We start from the raw sequence: 14,461 nt of genomic DNA, 5'->3' as shown, positions 1-14,461 counted from the left end.
CACATAGTTATTGATAAGGTAATGGAAGACGCGCATGGCTGCTGAATGATTGAGTTGAGAAAAGTGTGTGCATACACCTGGCAGCTTGGACACTGGGGATCAGGGCGCAGTTCGAGGTACAGAATGGAAAGTCTTGGCGGTGGGGAAAGGGAGGGGGGAGTTAGATAGGGTAAATAAGCGGATACAAAATTGTGCTGTTGACCAGGTGTCCCTCTGACCGGGGCGTGCGAACTCCTGTTGGGGCAGCTTGATGCGCCGCCCGGCCTCCGGGATGTGGGCTAAATGGCTGTGTACCATTTTCTTTAACAGCGATATAGTGCCTGATACTGTAAGAGGAAGCCAGGTCACCTGACCATGTAGATTGTTGATAATTCTGCAATAAAAAAAAAAAAATTAAAAAAAAAAAAAACAAAAAAAAATGAGGTGCATGTTTTAATCACCCCTTGGTATTCAAGTTGATCTAAGATCTCCTTGACTTGTTTTTTAGCTTCTCGCTTGACTAGATACTGGCTCTGAGCAGTAGGTTGATTATTTAACTGGATTTTGTGGTGAGGAGAATCCTGATCCCAACCTACGTGATTTTTATATAATGCTGGAGCTTGGGCTACTGCCCATTTCCTGGCATATGTATATTCTTTATGAATTGGAATGTGATTTGAGAAGTCTGGCATAATTATCTCTTCGCCGTGTGGGCACTCCTGTTGAAAGTTAGGCTAAAACCGTCAACATTATCGGCGCCCTCTTGCTCTTCTCGAACCTTTTTCGTGCGCGTAAACCGCCGCCATTTTGAACACCATGGCTTCCCTGCCCTTTTCCTGATAACCAGCGCGTCTCTCTCCCTCTCCTAGCCTCACGGCCACCCCCCGCATGCTGACAACCCCCTCGCCCTCACATGTCTCGGGTCATAAACCCCTTTCCAGCGCAGCCCGGCCTCTGAATCCCATCCTGTTCCCAGCGCAACACCTCCCTTCTTCCCTTCCATGATCCCAGGTCCTTTTGATGCAAACCCCCTTTTCCTGTGTGCCCGTCTGTCTTCCCCGCTCCCAGGCCGCCATCTGGCTCTGCGGATACTGTTTATTACCCCCCAGTACAGTAGGAAGCTTCCCTCATCAAAGGACCCCCGAGTTGATCAAAGCCCCCACCCCATGAGATCCGATCGAACCCCACACATTCCGTGAATCGTCGGAATATCCAACTGTGTGATGATCACCACCTATTGTGACCGGGGTGGGGACTTCAACTGTAACTATGTGTGGGAACGGACCTGAAGAGGAGATTCCGAGGATGCCTTTTCGTACATCAAAGTATTAACGAGAATGTGTTTCATGCAATAAAGTGATTAACTTGTGTATAAGAGGCCAGGCCTCAGAGATGCGAGTAGAGCACCTCAGAACGATACCTGCTGTCTGTTTTGCTGTGTTCTCCTCCGGAGAGAATAAAGACACCTTGTTTCCTGCCTTCCAGTCTCCAGCGCCTGCCTCTTCAGTAGTTTAACTTCCTTATGGGTTTAAGAGGCGACACCGCCGGGCAATACTTAAGGATCTTATATTCTGGTTGGTAGTGTCCCCCTTTTACAATTGGCGTCCCAAGCGTGGGGCCCATCAGCGACCCGTGGATCCAGTGGGAGAGGTCCCGACGACAGAGTGAACGACTGCAACGATCGGGAACGCGTCTGTCCGATAGACCCTCGTCTGACAGCCGATCATCCGAACTTCACTGGTTCCGAACAGACCTCTCTCGAGTGATCTACGGTCCTGACTGGGAACCATCAGGAGTGCCGCGAGGATAACGGAGAAGAGAGGACGATCGGGCGCTGGATTCGGAAGACAAGAAACTGTCCATGCGGTCCGGGTAAGGTCGTGTAAACACGACAAGTTGCGAAATGATTGCTTGATTGCTTGATTGTTTAAAAAAATATATATACTAGTATTGCTCTTATTTATTTGGAGATTCGCTGTCTGCAAACGGAGAAACAACGGGCTCTCTCTCTTTGCAAGCAGTGGAGGATAGGTAGGGCAGCAGCCGTGCTTATTTTTTTCTCCCCCACTCAATAATTACTTGAAACTGAACTGTTGTTCGCAAAACTATTGTTTTCTGGAGATTCTCTGTCTGCAAACAGGGAAGAGACCACCCTTTTTGCAGATAGTGAAAAGGGTAGGTAACGCAGATCTTTGCGGACCTACTCATTCTCCCCATTGAATATTTATTGGTCTTTTTGTTATTTTGATCCATGAGGTATTCACTGCCTGCAAACAACGTAGAATAGAAATATTCTGTCCAGTCTTTGCACCTAGTGATAAGATAGGCAGTGCTGACTTTTTAGTCCCTCGTTACGAGCCGTCATGTCTGTCTTCTCCCCACTGATTAGTAGCCTGTTTAGCCCGGACCGCTTATTAGAGATGGACCATCCAGCCCCACTGGAAGGCACCCCTAATAAGGACATGTTCATGAAGCATGGATTGACCGCTATAGCCTATAGTAAACTATGGCATAAATATACGAAAAAGGGTCAAGAAAGTCAGTGGCCCCTGATAGGATCCTTCGATGATGATAAAATAAAAACGCTAGAAACTGCCCTGGGTAAAAACAAGACAACACCCACTATGCTTGACAGTTTCGGCATGTGGCGAAAAGAAACTGAACAACGTAAAAAGAAAACTGAGAGTAGGTTGGAAAAAGAGCTGCGAAAAGCAGCCCACCTAGCTGCCCAGAAACTAGAAAAAGAGATAAAGGAAAGAGAGAAAGCTAAACAGAAACTAGAAATGGAAACACCAAGCCAGTGTCCGGTTAGAACTCCCTCCATGCTCTACCCTGATTTACCCTCGAAACAACGAGCCAACGAGGACCTGCTGTTAGGTCCTCCTATCATCTACATGCCCCCTCCATATGCCCCTTCCCAACCCTTAGCGCAGCACGCGCCACCCCCAGGTACAAACGAAGGTACCGCCACAGCTTCGGCCCCAATGGCCTCTGTGCCAGCCGAACCCCTTGTATTAAAAACCGCATCAACAACAACGTTAGACGACCATGAGACTCAAGGGGCTGGCCCTGCAAGAACAAGCAGACTAAGCAAAGATGAGCGAGCGGGGATCGACAAAATAGCAAGGACACTGGTAGAAAGGAAGGATGATGAAGAGTACATCACGGATATGTTCAGCTCGTATACAGGGAGTCACAGACGACATTTTACCGTACGACTGTGTTATGTCTTGAATGCATACGAGGACCGATATCGAGACAACGGTCCCGGGAGCCTAACGACTCTGTACCGGAAGGTCGATATCGGGGATGAGGGCGAGTGTGATGTGTCGGACCTCCTTACGCGTACGCTTGAGGTTTTCCGCCACCTCACTGAACGAGAGCCGGGAGCTAAACCCGCGACCTCCGTAGTGACCAAACCACCAACCGAGCAATCTAACACCATGATGCCGATACGAGAGGCTGCCCCTTACTGGGTTCCTCCCCGAGGTACAGGGACTCACGATGATGCAAACAACCAAGATGCGAAGGGAAGGGTAGTGTACAACTGGGTCTACCAACCATGGGACCGGCAAGAGATTCTGACATTCCGGAAATCTCTACCCGACCTACGTAAAAACCCCACTGCCTTCTATACTGAATTGGGTACAGCCCTGGGCTCAACGATTATGACCCTGGCTGACATCGACTTGTTCTTCGGGTTATGTCTACCAGCTGATGTGTGGAAGCAAATCCGGAAAGTCGAACACCTTGAGCTGTTTGGACAAACCTGGTCACAACTCAATGACCTGGATAAACAACGGGGACCAGGACAAAAGTCTTTGAAATCCATTCTAGACCTTCCAGATAAAATCGTAGAGAAATTAAAAACCCTGATCCCAGAAAAGAAAGTGGACTGGTCGATAGTAACAGCCTGTCGCCAGAAACCCCAGGAGGATGTATCGGAATACTTCTCCCGGTTTGAAACGGTGTTCTCCGATTACAGCGGCCAGGACATGACCACTGCAACCGGACACCATCTGTTTGTCCAGAATTATGTCAAGGGCCTGTCATCGGAGATCTCCCAGAAACTACAGGCCAGCGAGAGTAGTTGGGCAGCCTCCAAACCTACAGCGATTCTCCAAATGGCCCAATATTATGAGCATCAGAAAAATGAAAACGATAGGGCAACAGAGAAAAAGAAGAAGGACTTAAAGGAGAGGGTGATGATTGCCAAACTGCAAGGGGTGACTATAGGACGAGACCAATATCGGGGAAACTACCAGACGAACGTCCCTAAGACTACATTTCCCCAGGACCGCACTCTGACTTCCTACAGTGGACGCACAGACCTTAGAGAGAACCAGTGCGCTTTCTGCAAAGGGACTGGCCATTGGAAATCCCAGTGCCCAGTTCTTCTGGAAATGATCAGAAACAAAGACCCCAGGGACGTAGCAAACGGACCGAGACCTAAGGGACAACAGCGAGGGCCCCCAAATGACGCGACTAACGACAGATCAGGCAGACCAAATACGTTCGATCGACCCAGGCAGAACCAATATCAACAATCTGACTATGAAGACACCCACAACTTCGCATAGGACAGCCAAGGTCAAGGGAGGGATCCAGTCGAGCTCTATGTTGACCAGCAGGGCCCTTACGTCACTGCTAAGGTCCTGGGTACCAAGTCTCCATTTCTGGTAGACACTGGCGCAACACGTAGTGCGTTATCTAAACGACTGATTCCAAGGGCACCCTTGTCTGGCTCACTCATAACATCGATAGGTTTCGATGGAACGCCCTCCACCAACCCTTTGTCTGCCCCGATTCTCTTTGACGTAGAAAACAACACCGCTGACACCACGTTCTTGCTCTCCTCCAATAGCCCTAACGCCATTATGGGACTTGACTTACTGAAACACTTCCGAGCGACGATCAGGTGTTCTCAAGATGGAGTTCGAGTGTTTCTTTACGACAACCCCGTTCTGCTTAGACATTGCTCTCCCCAACACATGTTTTCCATCACCGACGCTGACGCATCCCTGCTTGACACTCTGCCTCCGTATCTGTGGGCCAAAGCGGATTCGGACGTAGGGCGTATGTTAATTGACCCAGTACACATTACTGTCCGACCAGACGTAACACTCCCAAAACTCCCACAATATCGGATATCGCCAGAGGGCGAGAAGGCATTGGTAATGGTTATCCAGTCACTGATAGACGCAGGAGTGGTAGAGGAAGTGGTTAGCAACATTTGCAACAGCCCTATCTTGCCCATTATCAAGAAGCAGGGAGAGGGAGATGAGAAAGCATACCGTTTTATCATCGACCTCCGAGAGATCAACAAAGTGGTGGTACCCCAGTACCCTGTGGTCTCAGACATCACCACCATCCTGACCTTGATTCCTTCTACTGCCACCACCTTTACCGTCATCGACCTCAAGAACGCATTCTTTTCCATCCCCATCCACCCAGACAGCCGATATCTCTTCGGCTTTACCCTAAAAGCCCGCTCATATAGGTTTTGCCGAGCGCCCCAGGGCTACACGGAAAGCCCTAGCATCTACAGCCAGGCCCTCAAAAGACAGCTAGACCAAGTCCAGTTACCCGACGGAGTGGTGTTGGTACAATATGTCGATGACATCCTTTTGGCAGCCGACACCACCCCTCTAGCGGTTACCGCCACCATTCAACTCTTGCACTTCCTTGCGGAAAATGGCCACAAGGTCTCCAAGAAGAAGTTGCAATTCTGCCTACCCCAGGTCACTTACCTAGGCCACCTTTTGTCCAAAGATGGAAGAAAACTCACTCCTGATCGAATCCAAACCATTCTAGATACCCCTGTCCCTAAGACCCAGAAGTAGGTTCGCTCCCTATTAGGCCTCACCTCCTTCTGCCGACAATGGTTACCAAACTTCAGCCTCGTTGTAAAACCACTGCTTTCTCTGCTAAACAAAGACGTCCCTTTCCCACTCCCGTGGACCCCTGAGTGTCAAACCTCCTTCACGGAACTGCGAGATGCCCTTTGCTCAGCCCCCGTCCTAGGTACCCCTGATTACAAAAAGCCCTTCTCCCTTTACACTCACGAAAGGGAGGGGTGCGCTTTATCTGTCCTGACCCAGGCCATCGGCCCTAAGCAACGACCGTGCGCTTACTTCTCTGCCACTCTTGACCCTGTCGCCAGAGCCTTGCCTGCCTGCCTTCGAGCTGTAGCTGCTGCTGCAATCTCTATCCGACAGAGTGAGGGGATTTTACTCTCGAATTCCCTCACGGTACTGGTACCCCATGCAGTCGACACCCTCCTGAACCAAACCAAGACGCAACATCTGACGAGCGCACGACTGACTGGATACGAACTGACTTTGCTTGCCCCCCATATCACCCTGAAAAGATGCACCACACTGAACCCGGCAACTCTGTTACCCTTGCCAGAGAACGATCCCAATGTGCACCCTGCGCATGACTGCGTGACTCTTACGGACGAACAAACCAGGAGTAGGGTTGACCTCAGAGACACGGCTTTCCCTGACCCCGACGGGGAGCTGTGGGTGGACGGTTCTTGCATCAAACTCTCCGACGGTACCACTTCCGCTGCCTATGCAGTCACCACAGCTCGAACCATAGTAGAAACAGCCCGCATCACCCAGCGATCTGCCCAGGCAGCGGAACTGATTGCTTTGACACGAGCCTGCATCCTGGCAACAGGAACCACAACGAACATTTACACCGACAGCCAGTATGCCTTCGGGGTGGTTCACCATTTTGGGCTCCTTTGGAGGGAAAGGGGATTCCTGACTTCACACGGCACACCCATTTTGCACGGGGATCTAGTCTCCGCCTTAATCGAAGCTGTCCTTCTCCCCAACAAGCTTGCCGTCATCAAATGTCAGGCACACAAGAAGGTAACAGACATTATTGGACAGGGAAATGCACTAGCCGACATCACTGCCCGAACGACAGCTGAAAATAGGACGACGACACATATGTACGTAACCAGGTCACAAGCGGAAAAATGGACTGACGCTGGAGACACTATCAGGGACATTCAAACAGCTAGCACACAACACGAGTTGACTGAATGGACACGGGTGGGATTAAAAGACGATGAAGGCTGCTGGCGGACAAAAGACACAAACAAATGGTTGCTACCTGATTCATACCTGATTCCCATACTGACCATGGCACACTCCCCTGCCCACATAGGATCAGCCCCCATGATCGAACTTGTCTCCAGGGTTTGGCACAATGATAAGATCCCAGATTCCGCCAAACGCCTGGTCCAGCAATGCTTAATATGCCTGCAACACAACCCCGGGAAAGGAACTGTAGTACCCCGGGGGGATTTGGGGTCCCAAACCACCCATTTGAAGTCCTGCAGATGGACTACATCCAGTTAGACAGATGCCAAGGCCTGAAATATGTACTTGTTGTGGTGTGCGCATTTAGCAAGTGGGTGGAAGCATATCCAACCCGTGACAACACCGCTATGGCCACTGCAAAGGTTCTGTTAAAGGAGTTTTTCCCCCGTTATGGCCTCTGTCGTGTTTTATGGAGTGATAATGGTCCCCACTTCATAGCCAAAGTTATCCAGCTCATCCTAAATGGGTTGGGTATTAAACAAAAATTCCACGCAGTCTTCCACCCCCAATCTGCTGGGCTTGTCGAACGACACAATGCCACACTAAAGCTTAAACTGGCCAAAATAGTGGCTACCACGGGCCTGAAATGGCCAGACGCCCTCCCACTGGCATTGCTATCGATGCGCTCTACCCCCACCCGACATCACTTAACTCCTTATGAAGTTGTCTTCGGTCGACCCATGAGCGTCTGGTCTGCCCCGAAACCAACTTCCATTCATGACGTTCCGGACGTCCTAATGTCTGATTATCTGTATAAATTGACTGAAACTCTGTCTGTCCTTCATCAGCAGGTGCAGCAGGCCATCCCCGATGCTTAAGGGGTCCGGGTCACGCCATCCAGCCGGGGGACTTCGTGTTGATCCGGAATTTTCAGCGATCAAAGAGTTTGGAACCCCGGTGGACGGGCCCCTGGCAAGTGCTGATCACCACTCGGACCGCACTTCGAGTAGAGGGGAAGAAGCACTGGCTGCACGCCCATCACTGCAAAAAGGTCTCCTCAGCCCTGGCCACGACAGACAACGTCAACACCCAAGAAGAGCTCCTGAACCAGGACCGACCATCGTTGAACTGCTATCCTGACACAGAGACACTTGAACTTTCAAAACATCCTGACCCCACTGTACCATCTCGAGAAGGGTATTTCCTGCGTCGAAAGGAGGGAGCTTCGGCTAAGTAGGCCACGGACTAGGTTAAAGGATCTCAGAACGGTGACCCAAACTACCAAGGGTTACCTGGAGAGAAGCTAAACTAAGTCTGTGGTCCTGCCCACTACCGAGCACCTTGAAGACGAAGATGATGGAAGCGCCAGATAAGAAGATGATGGAAGCGCCAAATAAGAAGCCGACGGAGACAGCAGGAAATACCCACTACAGAACTCCGAGAACAGACAGACTCCATAGCTCAAAGACAATTGCACTCTTCATCGTAATCCTCTTCTGCTTTCTCCTCATGACCGCGCTCTGGATTATGGAAGAGCATGCACCTGCTCGCGAAACATTCCTAACCACTGCTCAGCCTACAACCATGAAGGAACATTATCTAATTTCGCTCTCTCCTCAACTAAGAGAGAGGCGAAAGGAATTTTGGAATAACTCTTTCGTGCAGCTGCTTCACCAACACAATCTTGCCACCAATGCCACCAACTGCTGGATCTGTGGGTTGCTGCCCCATGCCACTGGACATTCAATACCATTCATCCCTTCACCCTTCTCTGTTCACGGCTCCTGCCTTGCTTGGCTGATCCTCCTACAAGAAAGCTATAAGGACAATGCCACCTCAGGCAGAACCATAACGCATTTCTCCCACGGGGTCCGACGAAACAAAACGAAGATACACTTCTGCCCGCAGACCTCCAACGATTCAATCCAAATGGACATCCCGGCTAAAGAACGGATCGAAATACAGGTGTTCAACAATCCAACCAGACCCACCTTCTCCTATCTGCGGAAACGAACGGCGGCCACTCTGACTGTGGCCTTGTCGGTCATCAACGTCACAGGCCACATGTGCGTAGAAGGACTTGGGACACAGCTGGTGGGTCGCAGCGCCTGCCGTTTTACCAGAACTTTGGATTCCACGGATCCACCTTCCTTTGTGGCATCACCAAACATGTATTTCGTCTGCGGCACCAAGGCCTACACCTGGCTCCCCAAAGGCTGGGGAGGCACTTGTTTCATCTCCTTCATCCTACCTCCGACTTATGTGGCCCCAGCGAATCACCATAGACAAAAACGAGCCAAAGACATTGAACAAACCGACTCAACAGGAGCACAGTTCCTCGATGCCATGAAAGTCAAGTCAAGTCAGTCAAGTCATAGAATTTATATAGCGCACTACATACCCAGAGGGTCTCAAGGCGCTTAGAAGGGGAGGAGGATTACTTGTCAAATATCCACGTTTTAAGTAGCTTTCTGAATGCTAGATGGTTCTGGGTAAGGCGAAGGTAAGCGGGGAGTGAGTTCCATGTTTTAGCAGCCAGGTATGAGAAGGATCTGCCTCCCATGGTGGTCTTGTTGATGCGAGGTACCGTGGCGAGGGCTTGGCTGGAAGATCGTAGTTGGCGGGAGGGGGTGTAGAAGGACAGTCGTGAGTTGAGGCATTCTGGTCCGATGTCGTAGAGTGATTTGTGTGCGTGGGTTAGCAGTCGGAAAGTGATCCTCTTATTGACGGGTAGCCAATGGAGGTCTTTAAGGTGACCAGAGATGTGTTCGTTGCGTGGGATGTCTAATATGATCCTGGCTGAGGCATTTTGGATTCGTTGGAGTTTCTTCTGGAGTTTAGCGGTAGTGCCTGCGTAGAGGGTGTTTCCGTAGTCCAGTCGGCTCGTGACCAGAGCATGGGTGACTGTTTTCCTTGTTTCGGTGGGAATCCAGCGAAATGTTTTTCTGAGCATGCGAAGAATGTTGAAGCAGGAAGAGGATACGGCGCTGACTTGTCTGTTCATTGAGAGTGAAGCATCCAGGATGACGCCTAGGTTACATGCGTGGTCTGTCGGGATGGGTGCTTTTCCGAAAGCTTCCGGCCACCAGGAGTCGTCCCATGCAGAGGGGGATGTACCTAAGATGAGGACTTCTGTTTTGTCTGAGTTCAGTTTCAGACGGCTTTGTTTCATCCATTCGGCAACTTCTTTCATTCCTTCGTGTAGGTTAGTTTTGGCGGTGCTAGGGTCATTGGTGAGAGAAAGGATTAGTTGAGTGTCATCCGCGTAAGAGATGATGTTGAGGTTGTGTTGGCGGGCGATGGCCGCGAGGGGGCTCATGTAAACGTTGAAGAGGGTGGGGCTGAGTGAGGATCCTTGTGGTACGCCACAGATGACTTCAGTGGTCTCGGACTTGAATGGTGGAAGGCGGACTCTCTGGGTTCTTCCGGAGAGGAACGAGGTGATCCATTCAAGTGCTTTACCTTGGATTCCGATGTTATTGAGGCGTTGTAAAAGGGTGCTGTGGCAGACTGTGTCGAATGCTGCAGAGAGGTCGAGGAGGATGAGGGCGACTGTGTCTCCATTGTCCAGTAGAGTTCGAATGTCGTCTGTTGCTGCGATGAGGGCGGTCTCAGTGCTGTGTTTTGCTCGGAAGCCGGATTGTGAGGAGTCAAGGGATTTGTTGGCTTCGAGGAAGGCGGCGAGCTGGTTGTTGACCGTTTTCTCGATGACTTTGGCCGGGAATGGAAGGAGCGAGATGGGGCGGTAATTTTTGAGTTCGGTGGGGTCCGCTGTGGGTTTTTTCAGAAGGGCGGTGAGTTCAGCATGTTTCCAGTCTTCCGGGAAGGTGGCGGAGTTGAAGGAGCAGTTGATGACATCTCAGAGGTGCGGTGCTATGACGGAGTCTGCTTTGTTGAAGATGTGGTGAGGACATGGGTCTGTGGGGGATCCTGAGTGGATGGAATTCATCAGGCGGATTGTGTCCTCAGTGGAGATTGGGTTCCAGTCGTTAAGGGTGTTCACGGGGGGAGAATGTTCAGCAAGTGGTAGGGTGGGTTGGTTTCCGGGTTGGTTGTCGAAGCTGTTGTGGATGTCTGCAATCTTGTTGTGGAAGAATGAGGCTAGGGAGTCGCAGAGGGCTTGGGAGGGGGTGATGTCGTTGGAGTTGGCCGAAGGGTTGGTGAATTCCTTGACGATGTTGAAAAGTTCCTTGCTGTTGTGGGCATTGTTGTCAAGTCGATCCTTGAATGCTGTTTTCTTGGCCTTTCGGATTAGTTGGTGGTGAGTGCGGGTGGCGTTTTTGAAGGCGTCCTTGATGCTAGTGGTTGGTTCTTTTTTCCAGGCCTTTTTAAGGGAGCGGCAGAGTTTCTTGGACTTCTTAAGATCATCGTTGAACCATGAGGCCTTTTTGCTGCCAGGTTTGCTTTGACGTTTTTTCAGTGGTGCTACGGTGTCGGCGGTGTTGGATAGCCATAGGGTGAAGTTGGCGGCGGCTTCGTTTGCGTTAGAAGAGTGGGCTGGGGCGTTTAGAAGGAGCGAGGCGGAGATCTGGTCCAAGGTGATTTTGTTCCAGTTTCTTTGCAGAGTTGGTTGGAGGTGGTTGGTGGGTTTCGGCTTGTTGTAGGTGAAGTGAACGCAGCTGTGGTCAGTCCAGAGGAGGTCCGTAGTGTGGCTGAAGGAGACATGATTGCTGGAGGTGAAGATGGGGTCGAGTGTGTGACCTGCGATGTGGGTGGGGGAAGTGACCAATTGTTTAAGTCCGAGGTTGGCGAGGTTGTCTAAGAGGGTGGCGGTGTTGCGGTCGTTGATCTTTTCGAGGTGAAAGTTGAGGTCTCCCAGAAGGATGTAGTCTTTGGAGGGGAGCGCGTGTGGGGTGATGAAGTGCGTGATGTCTTCACTGAATTTTGCGCGGGGTCCTGGTGGTCTGTAGAGGAGGGTGCCTCTGAGTGTGGTCTTGGGGTCGATGTGGATCTGGAAGTGAAGGTGTTCGGAGTTAGCGAGGTTGGCGTCAGAGCTGGTTGAGATGCGGATTGATTTCTTATGGACGATGGCGATTCCTCCTCCTGTGTGGTTGGCGCGGTCCTTGCGTGTGATCTTATAGTCTTCAGGGATGGCAATGGTGATGTCTGGGGCGGAGGAAGCGTTCATCCAAGTTTCTGTTAGGAAGGCGACGTCTGGAGAGATGGTGTCTAGTAGGTTCCATAGGTCGATGGCGTGTCTGTGGACCGATCGGGTGTTGAGAAGGATGCACTGTAGGTGGTTGGGGTCGAGAGTCTGTGGTGTGATCGTAGTGGAGATGTTGTCGGTGCCGCTGAATTTGCAGGAGTAGCAGGAGAAAGGTCCATGGGTGTGTCCAGGAGCGGCTTGGACGCAGTTGAGGGTGCAACCGGGGTTAAGGGCTAGGAGGGTGGCTGCATCATAGGTAATGCGGGAGGGCTGGGGAGCGCGAGGGGCAGGGGGTCTGGCGCTGGGCGCGGTCCAGGCGCGGACGGGCGTAGACGGGCTTACCTTTGGCGCACCTTCGGCGCGGATTGGGCGCGGTCGCTGCGCGTGAACGCTGCGCGCGGGAACTACTGTCATATATGGATAGTGGAGGGGGAGGGGCGAGGGCGTCTCAGCTGGGAGGCGGGTCGGGCACACGAGGAGCACAACAACAAACAAAATGGAGGCGGAGGGGGGAGCAGAGCGGAGCGCTATTGGCAAACGCGCAAACAATGTTAAAATACAGCAAGCACAATGAAATAATGTGAGCGCTAATGAGGCAAAGCGGTAAACAAGCAGGCGAAATGCAGAGCAGCTTAATGAAGTCAAACTGAGCACAGCAGCGCTACGATACCAGGTGTCTGCCAGGGACACTGGGAGCGACCACTCGGACCGTGAGGAGGAGCGAGTCATCCTCTGGGGCCCGATGGCAAACAGCCGTGCCATCCGACACCTGACCCAGGCAGTCGAGTCAACTATGAACATCACAGCTGGTATCTTTGCTAACAACACTGCCGAGCTCCAAGCGGTCCGTCTGGTGGCTCTCCAGAACCGCCTTGTTCTAGACATGGTTCTGGCGGACCGTGGAGGAGCATGCCGCATTATTGGGTCCAGCTGTTGTACATATATACCAGACAACTCACCATCAGTGTACAAAGCCATTGAACATCTTCACAGACTCTTTTCGGAAGTCCACCAAGAACAAGAAGAATGGTCGCTTGGTGGTTGGTTCTGGGACTCCATTAAGAACTGGGGCTGGAGACTGCTCGCCATTATCCTGATTCCTGTGGTCGTAATATGTGGTCTATGCTTAGGAATTCAATGTCTGCCACCTTTGTGTTCTTTATGTGCAAGTTGTATTTTCCCCAAAACTGTGGAAACGAACACATGAGAGCATTATACGATACCGAGGTTAGGAATTTGATGAAAATTGACATTGAGTAAGCAAGTTGGCTAGATATGTTGAAAAGGGAGGACTGTTGAAAGTTAGGCTAAAACCGTCAACATTATCGGCGCCCTCTTGCTCTTCTCGAACCTTTTTCGTGCGCGTAAACCGCCGCCATTTTGAACACCATGGCTTCCCTGCCCTTTTCCTGATAACCAGCGCGTCTCTCTCCCTCTCCTAGCCTCACGGCCACCCCCCGCATGCTGACAACCCCCTCCCCCTCACATGTCTCGGGTCATAAACCCCTTTCCAGCGCAGCCCGGCCTCTGAATCCCATCCTGTTCCCAGCGCAACACCTCCCTTCTTCCCTTCCATGATCCCAGGTCCTTTTGATGCAAACCCCCTTTTCCTGTGTGCCCGTCTGTCTTCCCCGCTCCCAGGCCGCCATCTGGCTCTGCGGATACTGTTTATTACCCCCCAGTACAGTAGGAAGCTTCCCTCATCAAAGGACCCCCGAGTTGATCAAAGCCCCCACCCCATGAGATCCGATCGAACCCCACACATTCCGTGAATCGGCGGAATATCCAACTGTGCGATGATCACCACCTATTGTGACCGGGGTGGGGACTTCAACTGTAACTATGTGTGGGAACGGACCTGAAGGGGAGATTCCGAGGATGCCTTTTCGTACATCAAAGTATTAACGAGAATGTGTTTCATGCAATAAAGTGATTAACTTGTGTATAAGAGGCCAGGCCTCAGAGATGCGAGTAGAGCACCTCAGAACGATACCTGCTGTCTGTTTTGCTGTGTTCTCCTCCGGAGAGAATAAAGACACCTTGTTTCCTGCCTTCCAGTCTCCAGCGCCTGCCTCTTCAGTAGTTTAACTTCCTTGTGGGTTTAAGAGGCGACACCGCCGGGCAATACTTAAGGATCTTATATTCTGGTTGGTAGTGTCCCCCTTTTACAATCCCTAACAACTGCAGGTGGCCAGTCTCTTTCAGCCAGAAGTATGTCATAAACCTTGGAAAGCTTGTCCCAAAAGAGAGCTTTTATTTTTCTAGTTATGTCCCCCTC

This window comes from Lissotriton helveticus, chromosome 1_1 (genome assembly GCF_964261635.1).
Source record: "Lissotriton helveticus chromosome 1_1, aLisHel1.1, whole genome shotgun sequence".
Lineage (NCBI taxonomy): Eukaryota > Metazoa > Chordata > Amphibia > Caudata > Salamandridae > Lissotriton > Lissotriton helveticus.
This window is presented reverse-complemented; position numbering follows the sequence as displayed.